The sequence below is a fragment of the Mobula hypostoma genome, chromosome 5 (genome assembly GCF_963921235.1).
Source record: "Mobula hypostoma chromosome 5, sMobHyp1.1, whole genome shotgun sequence".
Classification (NCBI taxonomy): domain Eukaryota; kingdom Metazoa; phylum Chordata; class Chondrichthyes; order Myliobatiformes; family Myliobatidae; genus Mobula; species Mobula hypostoma.
The window spans coordinates 50,418,985-50,437,627 of record NC_086101.1 but is presented as its reverse complement, the minus strand read 5'-3'; the positions used below and the strand labels follow the sequence as shown (position 1 = coordinate 50,437,627).

General features: G+C 40.6%; 1 protein-coding gene across 2 annotated transcripts in view; it reads right to left on the bottom strand.

The window, feature by feature from the left end:
- The window catches only part of slain1a (SLAIN motif family, member 1a), a 136,291-nt gene that overhangs the window by 82,773 nt on the left and 34,875 nt on the right, over positions 1–18,643 (bottom strand). The gene's annotated exons all lie outside the window — the stretch shown is intronic.

Below are 18,643 nucleotides of genomic sequence, written 5' to 3'. Positions count from 1 at the left end.
CCTAATTCTGCTCCTATATCTTATGGTCTTATGGAAACTAAGATCCTATCATGAGTTGTCTTGATGTTCTTTGGATTAATAACTCTGTCAAAGGTCTCTTCCACTGCTGAATTGTTTCAAATGATTGAATACTAAAAATAATAAATTTCCATGAAATATCCTAATTCTAATATGTAATTGAACACTGTAACACCAATTATGTCAAAATTAGAACAAAGCACTTATGATATTCATGAAGGGTGACAATTTCATTCAAAGGTCATTTGGAACATCTTTGCACTAAGCGCAGGGTAGAGCAAGACGTCAGATGTGACCTTCAGAGCATTCTGTACTTCCTTGCTGTGGTATGATGCTATGGAAATCCAAACCACCCTGACACATGCACAATAGCTGGCACTTGTAATTAGCAATCAACTCAATCTGTACTAATGCTTCTGGCTGGCAATCATGTCACTGTTAGATAGTTTTGATCAAAGAATTAGCATTGATAGATGTAAACAAAAGCTAAATAAGCATACGAAGGTGAAAGGAATAAAAAGGTGATTCGAAAGGATGGCATGAAGTGGAGGTGTGGGGAGGATGATGTTTTGAAGTGTGGCGTATAAACACTATCAGGAAAGGGTTGAACCAAATACCATTTGCTGTGCTTTGACATTTCATCAACTCTGAAATGCAGCCAGATTAAGAATGAACATTCTGCAGGAAGCAGGCATGCATGGTAGTATTAATCAAGCATACTTTGGACAGAAGTTAAATTCAGCATTTAAAGGAAAAAAGCAAATGCTCTGGTTTATGAAGTGAGCACAATTAATCTCACAAGTCCGCTTCCTTTAATTGCATCCCCAGTAGGTGGTCCAGCACACCTCAGGCTATTTTAGGAGTTCAAGCAGACGTGAGATTGTTACCAACTGTTCCCTCTGTACTGATATTTGCTCCTACTACAGTGGAAGGTGCTTATCTCATCTGGTTCATTGTTAGAAATCCTCCTCTTTATGAAGATTTAGAAGTATCTGGAGAGAAAATAATCTCTTTTGGCAACTAATCCATCCTCTCTGATGAGCCATGAAAAGTGATCAATGTACAAAAAAGAAAGGCAATTAAAAAGAAGGCAAAGTAACTGAAATACATTTTAAGTTTTCCTTTTGCATAACTTTTAATTCCTCTCTCCATCCTGTTTCAAAAACCTCCTGGGGACAGCACTAAGAATGATACATCCACTATTAATGCCATTACCATATAACGACTAGGAACTAGTGGTCCTGCTGCTGTGGTAATTAGTATCTTACACAACGAGAGCTGACACCATGATACTTTGTAAGGTCAACTCGTTATCATGGTATGTGGTGCACAGCACAGTGGCCGGGCATTCAGGTTCAAGCAGCTATTGTGTGCAGTTGCTATGAAACAGGGGTTCCCAACCTTTCTTATGCTATGGAGCCTTATCACTAACAGAGGGGTCCATGGACGCCAGGTTGGAAACCCCTACAAACTGAAAGCTCTCCTGCAAATAAAAAGAGAGGGATGAAGGGGAAACAACAATGGGAACATAAAGTATGGGAGCTGTCCCACTCAACAAAGCGTGACAGGATAAGTGCTCTATTTGGGAATAAAGTATCACCCTCCATTGAAAGCATTTGCAAAGACATATAGATGGCAGCATTAACTTTTAAGACTTGCCTCATCTGTATCCTGAATCAGGTCTCTCAAAGTCCAACCCTACATCCCCATTGTTTGAGGTGGAAATAGTTAAGACCAGCCAAAAGGGCTCCAATGAAGCTGTGTAAGCCAATCCCCTGTATATTAGACACAATGGATTACAGAAACATCGGTGAACTCTGACCGTGCCAACAGTTTTAGACAATGGAGACGGCGGGGGTGGGGGGGGGTGGTCATCAATAGCCTATGCTTCACTGGGAGCTAAGGGCCCAAGAAGAAGAAGATCCCAAGAATAATCAGGAAGAAAGATATCCAATAGAAATACAGCAGTTTTTCTTAGACTTACATTATTATCAATTCACTGCAGGACAGAGGAAAAATCCATAATAATTATGAAAATGGTCCTAACTGAATATTTAAAAGCTCCTGATGAAATTATGAATCCTACAACTGCACCTCAGAAACATTGTTTTGCTTGTTATATGACATTCACCCATCCAATAATCCATTATCTGACGACGTATTTGAAAATCCCATTGGTTTGGTACCCGATTCAACAGGTGATATGTGTTTCTCACTGCAGGAAAATACACTCAGTGGCCATTTTATTAGGTACACCTGTTTGCCTGCTCATTAATGCAAATATCTAATCAGCCAATCATGTGGCAGCAAATCAATACTTAAAAGCATGCAGGCATGGTCAAGAGGTTCAGTTTTTGGTCAGACCAAACATCAAAATGGGGAAGAAATGTGATCTAAGTGACTTTGATTGTGGAATGATTGTTGGTGCCAAATGGGGTGGTTTGAGTATCTCAGACACTGCTGATCTCCTGGGGTTTTCAGACACAACAGTCTCTAGAGTTTGCAAAAAACCAAACAAAAAATACAGTGAGCAGCATTTCTGTGCGCAAAAATACCTTGCTAATGAGAGAAGGCAGAGGAGGATGGCTAGAAAGGTTCAAGTTAACAGCAAGGTGACAGAAAATCAAATGCTCATGCATTAAAACAGTGGTGTACAGAAGAACATTTCTGAACACACAACACACCAAACCTTGAAATGGATGGGCTAGGAACATGCAGAAATACTTTTTATTACGCAGATCCTGTGCCTATTATGGTGGCCACTGAGTGCATGTTATAACACTGTGTAAGATCTTAAAGTCAGTTAAATGTTTAAGAAAACGTCCAACTTCAGTTAAATCTGCCAGTCTAGCATCAGTAAACTCCAAAGTATGCTGGACTATTGGAGATTATTCAATCCATACACTGCTGCTTTCACAGCCCAACCAACATAGCCTTCAAAAACATCAATGGACAGTAAAAACAGGAGCAGAATAAAATCAGAGTGACACCCAATCCTGTTCATTCCCCCCAAAAAAGGATCAGATTTAAATTGCTCACAAAGTTTCAGAGTCAAAAATAACAGTACTCAACACATCAATTTAACTGTTTATCATATGCTAACAATTCATGGCAACAGGATATGTGCATTGCACATAATTCTTTCTTAAAAATCTTATCATTACAATATTTTCATGCCATGTTCAACAGTTACCAGCTGGAGTGAGTACGCATAAATACAACATTCACTGTTATGCAAATGGCATAAAATGAAAGCAATTTTGAACTTTAATTGCAAACCTGCAGTGTGTATATGAGAGGCCTAGTTGTATACAGCTCAACCTAACTTTAACCTAACTCATCCACGGTTAACAAGTTAAAAACTCAAAGTGGAAACAGGCCCTTTGGCCCTTTGAAACTGTGCTAACCATAGGCACACATTTACTCTAATGCCAATGTTCCTGGTCAAACTGAAAAGGTAAATGTTTGAGGCACGTATGAGTACTCAAAGAATACCGGTTCCTGAAAAAAACTCATTATTGCAGGGGTGTTCTTGTTTCACCAACAAAGTAAAGTTTTTCTCCTTCTATTCCTTGACCTTGGCTGCTACATCATCACCAGATGACACAATGCTGAATCCAATGCTTTGAGATCAGCCTCCAACACATACGCACATATCATCCATAATCCTTCTCAAAATCAGCCTTAGTTCTGCAGTAGACACACCTGATAATAACGTTACTACCTGCGTATTTTCCTGCGAAACATGCTGAAAGAAGAAAGAAAGCTTCCTAACGTTAAGTATTTTAGTCAGTCATTGACAATCACCACTGTTCAACAATGGTCCCAGCAGATTATGTGTTTGCAAAGACCATCAGTTGAATACATATAAATTTTCAGGCAGAGCTCTTGCTACTGACCACATCCCTGTGCTGCGCAGCAAGACCTGAAATGTGGGCTATCATAGGGAAGCAAGTGAATAAGGAAATATTTCTTAGTCAAAGGCAGAAGTGAGTAAACAGTTACAAGTAACTTTGATGGGCTTCCTGTTGTCTGAGGTTTGAAAGAAACATTAATTGGGAGAAAACTATTGACAACAATCTCACAAAATAAAAATGTAACCAGGTGACTGTTGAGTACCATTATTTTATTGTTAAAGTGCATTTACATATTCACCTTGGTAATACTAAAATAGCTGCCTGTGCCTTTAAGAGAAAATGGTGATGTCATTTTGCATGGGTGAAGTAAAACAAAGAGTTACCATGTTCTAGAAAGGACAATGTTCGAATGCTTTTCCCAGGTTTGGTGAGGAAAGGTGAATAATATTTGACAATATCCATGCAAATTTGCTTATACTTGTTTGTAAATCTAGAATATCAGTAATATGTCATGTTTTACATATGAATGCTTGACAGTTTTGTGAGGAAATTGATCAGCGTTCGATAGTGTGATCGTGAAGTTCCTTAATCAGCCTGCTAGGTTAGGCTTTTTAGTAATTTAACTACAAGGCAATATATTGTAAAAGTTTATTTATCTTTCTTTATTGTTTCATGACTGAATGTGAATGTAACAGAGTAATGTGAATGCATTAATCTCTGTTCACATAGCGTGAGTGAGGAGAAATCATTTCAAGGTCTCGCCTATGTGTGTTTGGAAGTTAAGCTTGTGTATGCCAAATGTGAATATATCTCTTAGTTAAGATGAGATGTATTTATTCATATTTTCAATGTTGTGCATAAGTACAGGTTTGGTGGGATTCTAACATTGTTTAGAAACATAGAAACATAGAAAATATACAGCACAATACAGGCCCTTCGGCCCACAAAGCTGTGCCAAACATGTCCCTACCTTAGAACTACCTAGGCATTACCCATAGCATTCGATTTTTCTAAGCTCCATGTACCTATCCAGGAGTCTCTTAAAAGACCCTATCATTTCCGCCGCTACTGGCAGCCCATTCCACGCACTCACCACTCTCTGCATAAAACACTTACCTCTGAAATCTCCTCTGTACCTACTTCCAAGCACCTTAAAACAAGGCCCTCTCGTGCTAGGTATTTCAGCCCTGGGGAAAAGCCTCTGACTTTCCACACGATCAATGCCTCTCATTATCTTGTACACCTCTCATCCTCCGTCGCTCCAAGGAGAAAAGGCCAAGTTCACTCAACCTATTCTCATAAGGCATGCTCCCCCATCCAGGCAAAATCCTTGTAAGTCTCCTCTGCACCCTTTCTATGGTTTCCACATCCTTCCTATAGTGAGGCAACCAGAATTGAGCACAGTACTCCAAGTGGGGTCTGATCAGGGTCCTATATAGCTGTAACATCACCTCTCAGCTCTTAAACTCAATGTCCCACTAGGTGGCGCAATATCATCATCACCGGACTCCAGAGCGAAGGTTTCCGAGTTCGAATCCAAGTCAGGTTGAGCGTCGAATTAGCAACTCAGCCTCAAGAATAGCTTGCTATGGAAACACTGTCAAAAGACGGTGCCCCGATAACTCCACTGCTGAGTTAAGGGCTATAAGTAAATAAAATCTTAAACTCAATCCCATGATTGATGAAGGCCAAAGCACCGTATGCCTTCTTAACCTCAGAGTCAACCTGCTACGCAGCTTTGAGCGTCCTATGGACTCGGACCCCGAGATCCCTCTGATCCTCCACACTGCCAAGAGCCTTACCATTAATACTATATTCTGCCATCATATTTGACCTACCAAAATGAACCACCTCACACTTATCTGGGTTGAAATCCATCTGCCACTTCTCAGCCCAGTTTTGCATCCTATCAATGTCCCGCTGTAACCTCTGACAGCCCTCCACACTATCCACAACACCCCCAACCTTTGCATCATCAGCAAATTTACTAACCCATCCCTCCACTTCCTCATCCAGGTCATTTATAAAAATCACAAAGAGTAGGGGTCCCAGAACAGATCCCTGAGACACACCACTGGTGACCAACCTCCATACAGAATATGACCTGACTTTGCCTTCTGTGGGCAAGCCAGTTCTGGATCCACAAAACAATAGCCCCTTGGATCCCATGCCTCCTTACTTTCTCTATAAGCCTTGCATGGGGTACCTTATCAAATGCCTTGCTAAAATCCATCTACGGCTCTACCTTCATCGATATGTTTAGTCACATCCTCAAAAAATTCAATCAGGCTCGTAAGGTATGACCTGCCTTTGACAAAGCCATGCTGACTATTCCTAATCATATTATGTCCCTCCATATGTTCATAAATCCTGCCTCTCAGGATCTTCTCCATCAACATAGCAACCACTGAAGTAAGACTCACTGATCTATAATTTCCTGGGCTATCTCTACTCCCAGACTTGAATAAGGGAACAACATCCACAACCCTCCAATCCTCCGGAACCTCTCCCGTCCTCATTGATGATGCAAAGATCATTGCCAGAGGCTCAGCAATCTACTCCCTCACTTCCCACAGTAGCCTGGGGTACATCCCATCCGGTCCTGGTGACTTATCCAATTTGATGTTTTCCAAAAGCTCCAACACATCCTCTTTCTTAATATCTACATTCTCAAGCTTTTCAGTCCACTGCAAGTCATCCCTACAATCGCCAAGATCCTTTTCCGTCGTGAATACTGAAGCAAAGTATTTGTTAACTACCTCTGCTATTTCCTTCGGTTCTATCCACACTTTTCCATTGTCACACTTGATTGGTCCTATTCTCTTACGTCTTATCCTCTTGCTCTTCACATATTTGTAGAATGCCTTGGGGTTTTCCTTAATCCTGTCAACCAAGGCCTTCTCATGGCCCCTTCTGGCTCTCCTAATTTCATTCTTAAACTCCTTCCGACTTGCCTTATAATCTTCTAGATTCATATCATTACCTAGATTTTTGAACCTCCCGTAAGCTCTTCTTTTCTTCTTGACTAGATTTACAACCACCTTTGTACACCACAGATCTTGTACCCTACCATCCTTTCCATGTCTCATTGGAACATACCTACTCAGAACCCCACGCAAATATCCCCTGAACGTATGCCACATTTCTTCGGTATATTTCCCTGAGAACATCTGCTTCCAATTTATGCTTCCAAGTTCCTACCTGATAGCCTCATAGTTCCCCTTACTCCAATTAAACGTTTCCCTAACTTGTCTGTTCCTATCCCTCTCCAATGCTTATAGTAAAGGAGAAAAAATTGTGATCACTATCTCCAAAATGCTCTCCTACTGAGAGAACTGACACCTGACCCAGTTCATTTCCCAATACCAGATCAAGTACACCCTCTCCTCTTGTAGGCTTATCTGCATATTGTGTCAAGAAACCTTTCTGAACACACCTAACAAACTCAACCCCATCTAAACCCCTCACTCTGGGGAGATGCCAATCAATATCTAGGAAATTAAAATCTCCCACCACAGCAACACTGTTATTATTACTTCTTTCCAGAATTGTTCCTCCAGCATTTTGTGCGTGTTGCTTGGATTTCCAACACCTCAGATTTTCTCGTCAGAAATAGGGAAATGCTCTCTGAGCAACCCATTGCTAACTTAGAGCGTTTCACCCACAGGCTCCACACAATAAGATGCAGTCAACTTCCACCAAAGATGCATTGAAATCTTTAAGCTCCACTCTGCACCCCCACCCAGATGTTCTGTAGTAGAGAACAAATTCTACCCTCCTGAGTCAAAGGTGCTGCTAGACCAGGACAATATTCCAAGCACCATCAATCTACAGGCCATGCACTCAGGGAGGGACCTGGGCTATATTATTTTTTGTGACTATGTTTTTCTGCAATTGTAACTCTATGTGCTATTGGTACTGTGTTTTGCATCTTGGCCCCAGAGGAATCTGTTTCGTTTGGCTGTATTCATTGTTACGTACCCTGTAACTGGGTTGCCAAACCAGCAGAAATGGAACACTTGTTGGAGTCTGGATTACTAGGAACTAATAAAGTTTTATTATAGAAACAAATAATACAGTGCTCTAATTGCAAGGATATAAATGTAACAGGTTAGCAATAATACACACCTATACACAGAACTAGGGTAATAGGAATCAACCAAGCTCTATCGCAGTCTAGGGGTAAAATGATCAGCCTTACAGTGACACAGAGTTCATTTCAGTTTAGTGCAGTTCGCAATAATCGCTGTTGTACCGTGGGGGGGGGGCGGGGGAATGCAATTTGGTTCAGGCAGATCTTTCATGTCTTCGCAGTTGGTTTCAGGCAGACCCTTTTTGATGTCTTCTATCCCGCTGTGGTCACCGACTGTGACCCCTCCGTTCCGGATACGATCGTTCCTCTGCAGTGACCCCAGCACCCAGGCAAGGGCAGACACACATACCAGGCTCCCACCGGTCATACCTTTACACCCTGTGAGCCTATGGTCGGTTCCCGCGAACTGGACCTCCAAACTCCCACCACTTGTCGGGGCACACCGCTCTTTCCAGGGTCTCATTGTCTCGTGGTGTCCCGTGCCTTAGCGAACCTGCTCTTTTTATCCCCCTGCTGGGGTATCACCTGTCCATCAAACTTCAAACAGTTCAGGTTCAAAGCAACCGGTCTGTCAATATTCTGAAATGTGTTTCTTTTCCGTTAATCCCTCTCTCCTCTCTTATTAGCATTTTGAATGTTCCTCCATTGTCTCTCTTATCTCTCTCATTAGCATCAATCATCCGATAGCTTAGTTTGGCATCGCATCACGCATGGTTGAACTTGGAGAAATCAGTCAGCAAAGGAGAACCGCTACGCTGGAGTAAGAGGGACTATCTTCGAAGCAGCAAACTTGTACTGCAGCAGCAGAGCATCTAGAACTGCCTGCCTCGCGGTGCGATGTTATGGTGGGAGCTGGAGGATTTGAGGAAGGAGGTGTAGCGGGATGAGGAGAGTTGAGGGAGGTTCGGGGAGTTTGAGAGTTGTGGGAGATTGTTGAGGGAGGTTGTTAAGGATGATCGGAGTGGTTGAGCGGACTCCCTGAGTCACGGGCCTCCCACTGCTCAGCCCTACCTGCGCTCAGCCACCATCAGACCCAACGCCAGCCCGCTCCTGCTGCCGCTGCCGCCTGCCTCCGCAGTTTCTCCTCACCGGAAATGGCCGCCGTCCGCCGGATTGGATGGTTTTTTTTTAGAAATGCCACAACCATATTGGTAACACTCACAACACGCTGGAGGAACTCAGCAGGTCGGGCAGCATCCGTGGAAACGATCAGTCGACGTTTCGGACCGGAACCCTTCCAAACGTCGACTGATCGTTTCCACGGATGCTGCCTGACATGCTGAGTTCCTCCAGCGTGTTGTGAGTGTTGCTTTGATCCCAGCATCTGCAGATTATTTTGTGTTTACAACCATATTGGTTCTGTATATTTTGTTTTAGTTATTTTCATACTGCATATGTAACAAGGATGTGGTCTGAAGTTAAACTGAGATTGGAATAGCGGGAACTGTTTTTTAAAATTTATTTTGTCGTTTTTATTTTGATACCCTCTTTCTGCATTAAAACAGATAAAGGAATTTAAGACCCGAAAAAGTATTTGTTGTCCTGCGTGTATAATTTTCCCCAGGCTACAAAAATTATATCGAAGAGGAAAGCCAGACATTTTAGCAAGTCACCATTCAAATTGTGACAAGAGTGACTGGTCATTCAGTGACCAATATCAGCCAGGCTTTCACTTCAGATGGACAGACACCTTAAATACACAGATTCAGTTCATTTAGCTCTTCCCTTCCAAAAGGTTGGAGGCAGGAAGAAAAGGAAGCACTGGAGGTGTAATGAACCAACCTGAAGAAGCAGAGGCATCAACAGGATGGATGTATCCTGTCTCACATCCTCTCAGTGAGCGATTGCTCAGACTGCTTTGATTCTGTACTACAGGGCTAGGGTGGACACTCAGTGGTACAGTGCGAGAGGAATCTCCCCTGCCACACAAGCTTCAAAGCGTCCAGCACCAAAAACCTGGCCATGTACAAATGTGAGTGCTTGCTCTCAGCCTGAAAGCTTTAATCATGGTTGCCATGGTTTCACAGAGACTGTGAAAAATAGTTATGGGCAGAACTGAATCAGTTCCTGCTTGAATGGAGTCCTTCGTGGTGAAGCTCAGCAAGTCTACAGAGTAAACCTGCCCCACAGATGAAAGCAGACAAGCCCCATTTGTATTAATGGCTCAGTCCCTTTTAATGGTGAATGTTCCCTTTTTTATCCATGCTGTAAATTTATCCAAGATACACAGATCTTATCAGTGGTTGTATCACATAGAACATTAGAAAATGGCAGAAAGATAGAGATAAACCATTCCTTTGCACTAAGTTCAAGTTTATTGTTGTCTCAGGCAAATAGACACAGGGTATAAATGCCATAAATTAGCTTTTTGCTGCAGCTTAGCTGTACATTACAAGATGAGGATAAACATGGGCTAACAAAATTAAATTAACATAAAACCATTCCACCATTCAATGAGATGGCAGCTAATCTTTTAATGCAAAACCACATTCTGGTCTTTAACCAAAACCCTTGATTCCCTAAATAACTAATAATCTAATCAAACTTGAATACGCTCAGCACCTGAACCTCCTCAGTCCTTTGGCTGGAGAACTCCAAAGTTTTATTCACACCACCAGTGATTTTTTTTTTATTCTTGGTCCTGAATGGCTAACCCCTTATTTTGAGACTGCGATCCTTCGTTTTAAACTCTGCAGACTGGGAAACATTATCGACATCTACCTTGTTAGGCCAATTAAGAAATTCGTATATTTCAACTAGAGCATCTCTTATTTTTCTAATTTACCGAGAAGCATTACTCTGCTTCTTCTCTTCTCAAGCGACAAAAGATAAAGAGACTGTTCCGGAGAAGTGATATAAAAGATCCCACTGGTATCTGTATGTGATGGTGCCAGTAAACAACATGAATATAGGCAACATCCTCAAGATGATCCACAAAATTGCTTCATTCACCTCTCTTACCTCCTCTTTTTTCAAATGTGGTTTTGGTACTGTTGGAGCCTGTCAACACTGAGCTGAACTGAATACCGACTCTTTCGTTTTTATGTTTTAGATTCTGTGTTTTCACTCATTCTTTTTTTGTTGCCATTTATGTGATTTGTTTTTATGCATGAAGACAGGGTTGATAATTTTCTTTGAATGGGCTCCATGGCTTCTTTGTTTAATGGTTGGCTGTGGGAAGGGAAATCTCAGGGTTGTATACTGCATATATAATTTGATAATAAATGAATTTTGAACCCTTTGAATTACTGAGGGTATTGTCTGCTCACTTTTATAAGGTGCATATGTAGATTTCTCATTCTTTTCCAGTTCAGAAATTACCTTCTAAACTATTCCACCAATTGTACCCTAAATTGTGTACTATCTCAGACATGATGATTCTAGTAACTATTCATGTTCACAGAGGTACGAAAGCTCTAGGTTGACAATGTGTTTGCCCTGTGGCCCACTGATCATGGCAAGCATCAAACAGCAAGCATACAACTAACAGAAGGTGCATGCATATTGTATGTGCATGGAAATGCAGAAGGCTTCTGCTAATCAGGGCACTCAGGAGAGAAGCTACAGCCAAAAGGCAGTGCCTCCACAAAGTTAACGTGATTAAAAAATAACCATCATCATACATGCAGATGTTTCCTCTTGACTTCGCAACCCTTGTCTGAAACAGAGCTTCCACATTTTTCTGTTAACACTCAGTCTACCTGAAGATAATTTAGACTTTAACTAATCCCTCTACCCACAGACATGCATTAAACCTTTCAGTAGATGGTTTCCTCTGTGATACAACTGACATTGCCACACCTTTCATTCAGCTTCTCTACTGAGTGAGTGATAATTTATTTCCAATAGTCAAAATCTTCTTTACAAAGAAACCTTGTTAATCAGTACTCCATCTACCAGCCTGAACATTTACTCTCTCCACCACTGATGCCAAGAATCTACTGTGTGCACCTTCTTGAATATGCAACAACTTGTTTTGGCTTTTTTGACGTCTCCTCTACCATCAAGACAACAGTAACCAGAGATGGAAAAAGAGATTACCATTCCTTCACAATGGTAAGATCCAACTCATGGATCTAAAAAACAAGATTTTGCGATAGCAATTTCACCAGATGAACTAGAGCTGTTGAAAGTGGGAGAGCACCATGATCTCCTCAAGGAGTGGGCAATAAATCCCAGCCTTTGTTGGTGAAACAACACACACAAAGAGTCAAACTGTGGTGGGCTGATGAAGCTCCAAACAAACCACCTCTCCTCTTACTCACCTCCTGCTCATTCACTTTACACACCATCAGACGGAAAGCCAAGATTTCACCATCTCATCACTCCCCACAGATTCTAGTTCAAGAGGCCATTAATGACTCCAAAACACAGTTTGAAATGTTCTCCCTGTGCACTGGTCGGATCACTCTGAAACCAATGATGATTAACCAAGATTAAATCTCTTACTATCTCTTCTTTCAATTAGTCCTGACGAAAGGTCTCGGCCCGAAACATCACTTCCTATAGATGCTGCCTGGCCTGTGTTCACCAGCATCTTTTATGTGTGTTCCTTGAATTTCCAGCATCTGCAGATTTCCTCGTGTTTGCGTGCCCTGTGGAATAACACTGGTCACTGACCTCCAGGCAGAAAAGTCTTCATCTACTACCATTGTCTGCCTTCTGTGGGCAAGCCGGTTCTGAATCCTGACTTTCTGAATGCGTACACCATGTGGAACATTGTCAAATACCTTACTAAAATCCATATACACCACATCTGCTTTCATCAATATGTTTCATCACATCCTCAAAGAATTCACTCAGGTTTGGGAGGCACAACCTGCCCCTCATAAAGCCATGTTGACTATCCTTATAATCAGACTATGCTTCTCCAAATACTCATAATTCCTTTCTCTAAGAATCCTCTCCAATGATTGCCCACCACTGAAGTAAGACACACTGGTCTATAATTCTCAGGTTATCTCTATTATCTTTCTTAATAATAATAATTGTATTTATATAGCACCTTTCATACATTAAGATGCAGGCTTAAAGTACTTTACATAGATTATAAATATAAACTAATATAGTGATAAAAATGGCATATCTCAGTTGAGTATTTTAGATTTTTGGTGCATAAGAGCAAAAGGCCACATCACCTGTTCTTATTTGTTTGGTTCTAGAAACAATAAGCAAACCAGTATTTGCAAATCTAAGGTTCTGATAAGGGATGTAAGGGGATAGACACTCCAAAGTATATGGAGAAGATAGATTATTCAGAGCCTTATAAACAATTAAGAGTATAAGGACACAGGCAGCCAGTGTAATGATACCAAAACTGGTGAAATGTGCTCCGATTTTCTTTTTCCAGTTAAAATTCTTGCTGCTCTATTTTGAACAAACTGCAGCCAGTTATATCTTTCTTAGGCAGTCCTGGAAAGAGTGCAGTACAGAGATCTAATCAGTTAAAAACAAAGGTGTGTATCAATTTTTCTGCATCTTGAGAAGTTATAAAAATCAAACTCCCACAATCTCCTTAAGTGAAAAAATGCCGTTGTACTAATTTGGTTAATATGTGATTTGAAATACAGCTCAGAATCAATAATACTGCCTAAATTCTATAATTCCAGCTTGATTTGTAAGATCAGATGATCAAGTTTATTTCTAAGATTATCACTGTTTTTAACTGCTTTCAATAACCAAAATTTCGGTTTTTTTCCCCTTATTTAGCTTGACACTCAAACTCATCCATTCTGGAATATTTGTAATCTGATTAATAGACAAATAGGGTTGTGTGTTGTCTTGAACAAAAGGAATAGCATTTGCCACTCTCCAATCCTCTGGCACCACTCCTGTGGCCAGTGAAGACACGAAGATCATCACCAAAGGTGCAGCAATCTTTTCCCTCACTTCCCGTAGTAACCTGGGGTATATCCTTTCTAGCTTGTCTACCGTGGTACCTTTCAAACGATCCAGATCATCCTTTTTAACATCGACATGTTCCAGCATATCAGCCTGTTGTACACGGACCACACATTCATCAACCCCCCTCGCACTGGTGAATACTAAATCAAAATACTCATTAAGGACTCCCCTACCTCTCCCAACTCCAGGCACATGTTTTACCTTCTACCCCTGATCAGTCCTGCACTGACTCTAGTCATTCTCCTATTCTTCAGGTACGCCTAGAACACCTTGGGGTTTTCCTTTATCCTAAGGCCTTCTCATGCTCCCTTCTAGCTCTTCTAAGTCCATTCTTAAACTACTTCCTGGCTGCCTTGTAACTCTCAAGAGCTCTATCTGATCCTTGCTTCCTAAAACTTAAGTATGCTTCTTTCTTCCTCTTGACTAGATGTTCCACATCACCTGTCAACCATGGTTCCTTCAGCCTACCATTCTTTCCTGCTTCAATGAGCCAAAACTATCCAGAAACCCACATGGGAAGGTTCCGAATAATGATATTACATTGAGCTCTACTTACTTGATAGTGATCAAGCTATTACAATTTTAGTGTACAAGTCAGTATACCATGTATTTGATGTTTATGACAGTCAAGGGTATACTTCATTTACAAGAATATAAGAAAAGTGACTCCTCAAGCCTGTCCAGCCATTCAGTATGATTGTGGCTCATCTGCTTCAGGCCCCAACCCTTCTTCTATGCCTCAGTTCCAGGATCTTCTGCAGATAAGGCCATAAGACCATACGTTATTGGAGTAGAATTAGGCCATTTGGCCCACAGAGTCTGCTCCACCATTCCATCATGGTTGATCCATTTCTCTCTCAGCCCCAATCTCTTGCCTTCTCCCCATATCCTTTCATGCCCTGACCAATCAAGATCTATTAACCTCTGCCTTAAATATACCCAGTGACTTGGCCTCCATGGCTAGCTGTGGCAACGAATTCCACAGATTCACCACTCTATAGCTAAAGAAAGTACACCTCATGGACGTCCCTCGATTCTGAGTCTGTGACCTCTGCTCTTAGACTCCCCCAGCATAGGAAAGGTCTCCACTTTGTTGAGACCTTTCAATATTCGATAGGTATCAATGAAATTCCACCCCCTCCCCAAATTCTTCTGAATTCCAGTGAGTACAGGCCCAGACCCATCAAGCGCTCCTCATATAAGCCTTTTAATCCCAGAAACCTTCATGATATGTTAATTATACTATAAAATCAATTAAAATTATGCACCTTGAAAACACCCTTAAATTTGTTAATCTCAAAAATTGCGGAACTATAAAACAAGCAACTAATCCTGCTGGTTTACATTTCCTCTGTCATTCAGGAATGGCTGCAACATCAAAGGAAAATATCTTTGTGGACAATGAATGCATTCCAAAGCAATGTTAGTCACATTTAAAGAATCGAGCTCTTCAAAAGGCTTTCACCATCTGTTCTTTTATTTGCAAATGAGTAACGTAGTGATTATCACGTCACCTCTCCATGCAAAGTATCAAGATCTGCAATTAAACTGGGTAACATTTAGCTGCAGTGAATAATCAGCAAACAACTAAGCACATGTCTTACTGCAGATTATCTGTAAATGGAGGTTATATTTAGTAATGAAAAGAACCCAACATTATTTTAGCTTTGGAAGACTGACAGTTTTTCTTTCAATTTTTTTTTGGAGAAATATTTTACAGCATACTGCAAAATTCCCTTCCTTATTAAAAAGCCAGTACTCATTGAGGTCATTAAAGCATGAAGACAGACAGTCTTTCTTCCATTCTGCAATTACATCATCAGAAATTCAGAATTTTTTTCCCTTGGCATTCAAGACTAACAAGCTACAGTGTCATTGTTCATCTACACTGCTCTGGACCATTTATACCCAACAACACAATGAAAGTTTGTGTACAAAGATGCTCCCTCCCCCGCACTTGACACTAAGCAACAATGAAAACAAAGTGTAAATGCTGACTCTGACCAAACACTGAGCCCAGCTCAGTGATAAAGTAAGTTTTCCCCTTTGGGTGCCCAATGCATCTCTCAGCATCTGTTTTCACGTGTAATTTTAACTGTTAGGTTTTCCTATGTCCTTCTAGGACAGTGGTTTCCAAAGTGGGTGATATTACCCTGCCCCAGGGGTGGTGGGAGCTTCTCAGGGGGCGATAAAGATAATGGGGGTGGCAGCGGGAGGGGACAATGCTCAGTCGGAAGGTGGGGTAAACTCAGGGAATACAGGCAATTTAAGAAATGAATTACTTTTTATAAGTACTTGATCCTCAGTGACTCATAATTGATTATAATGATCAGATAATCACCTCATCTCTTGCTAACTCACCGATAGACTTTGTTTGAAGCGCGTTATAGCTACAGAAAAGCAATATGATATTTCTGTATTTGGCATATCGTGAGATATTTGGATTGAAGAAATTGTGTCATTTCCAAGCCAGGCCCACATATTATTACCATTCACTACTGTAGTACAGTGTTCACTACCCACGGTGTTCGCTAGTACAATTCCCATAGACTAACTCTGAAGTGACACAATTCCTGTGAATTAGGGAATGGTATTCAATGGGGTAAAGTTCAGCATCTGCCCTTTCAAATGCTCTTGACCATATTTCTCCAGCCCACAACCAACTGAGATATCACTTACCACCTCTTCGTACCTTCAGACAGAGAGTCAGATTCTGCCTGAACCATGATGAGGTTGATTGCAATGCTTGAGGTTGGTCTTAAATAATAGATATTGACTGTGGAAGTGAAAGAAGCAGACTGTGTGAAAAAGAAGTGTAGACAGTATAGTGTGGAGTATCTGTAGTATGGATTTACACCAGCACCAAGCAACCAACATCAGCCAAAGAGTTTGTTGTGTGAATTTTTTTTTCAAATAAAGTAATGAATCCATCAAGGCTCCTGGAACATTTGAAGAGAATACACACTGATAAAGCAAACAAGAACTTGGCTTATTTTCAATCACTTTGTGAAAACTTTCAGGAATGGAAAACACTACAAAACATGCTTGCCAGCACTTCACAACAAAACAGTGATGTTTGTGTGCTTCATACATTTCATTGCTCATTGCTAAATCTGGATAGCCCCATATAATCGAAGAAGAACAAATTCTGCCAGCATTAAGTGAGATTCTGAGTACAGATTTACGTAAGCCACCAGACCAAATAATTTAAGTGATTCCACTTAATGACAACTCTGTTCAAAGACGAATAGATGAAATGTCTGAGAATGTCAAAGACAAGGACAATAGAACTTGTTCTGCAGTTAGATGAGTCAACTTTGCCAGGTAATAAATCTTTATTTCTTGGTTATGTTCGCTTCATTAAAAATAAAAGTATGGCTCAAGAGTTGTTATTTGCAACTGAACTAGGAACAGATACAAAGGGGAGTCAATATTTCGAGTTGTTGAGCAATTTGTTAAAGGGAAGGGCATTCCACTCACGAATATTCTTGCTTGTGCAACGATGGGCACCACACCACCATGGGGTTATCTTTCTTGAAAATCTATTTACCATTCATTGTGTAATCCACAGACAACATCTTTTCACAAAAAAATTGATTGACTGCACAAAACTTTAAATATTGTTATCAGATCAATAAGTAAAATCAAGTCCCACGCTCTCAATACTTGACTATTTTGACAGATTTGTATTGAGAAAGATGAAAAGTTTGAACACTTGCTATGCACACAGAAGTCCAGATAGCTCTTAAAAGGAAAGTGCCCAAGACGCTTTTATGTATTTTTTGAAATTGACAAAATTCTTTGAAGATTCGAATGTTTCATTCAGTAATAAATTCAAGAATATCCAACATGGCATTGCTTATTTGTCAGAATTATTCACAAAGTTTAATGAAATCAACCTTCAACTGCAAGGAAATGATGTGAATCTTATAAAAGTCAAATTGGTCATCTCCACATTTCTGTCCAAGTTAACCCTAGTTACTGTACGTGCAATATTGGCAGTTGTGACTTTTTTCCAATTTCCAAGCCTCTACTTGATCTCCAAGTATACTGTGCCCACCTTGGTGAGTTGCATAAAGATATGTCTGAGAGGTTTCAGGGTTTTCTCTCTATCCATATTCCAAAATTGGTAATAAATCAATTCCTGAACACTTGTAATGAGGAACGTACAGGAAGGATGGAAGAAGAACTGATCTTGCTACAAAATGACTTTCAACTGAAGCCAAGGTTCAAAAGACCATATCAAGATTTTGGATTTCAGGAAGAAATCTCTGAATGCTATACTGCACTGTAGAAAAAGGTCCAGATGTTCTTTATTGTCTTTCCAGCATTATATTTAGTGGGACATGGTTTCAATGCAGACTTTTGACATCTTTCAAAGCAACAAAACAGACTGGACATTATGAAACATGAGTATTTGAGAGTCCTTCAGCCTGATGTTGAGAAGCAGGTATAACACAACAAGCTCATCAATCTCATTGAAAGGTGAAAAAGCAATGAAGTAGTGAATAGTTGGACATTTAATGTACACTATAAAATTGTTGATAAAAATTGTTTTACTGTAATTAAATAAAGAAATCATCTTCTATGTAGCTTTAAATAGATTTGAATAATTTTTGCAGTTATTTGTCACTGCTTTGAATTTGCACATCCCATTTTCACTGGGCAATGTAAATCAAAATTCTTTATAGTTTTTAGGTAATGGCCGGAAAGGGAGAGAGGGGCACTGGGGATGTGGTCTGGAACCAAGTGGGTAGTGACCCAAAAAAAT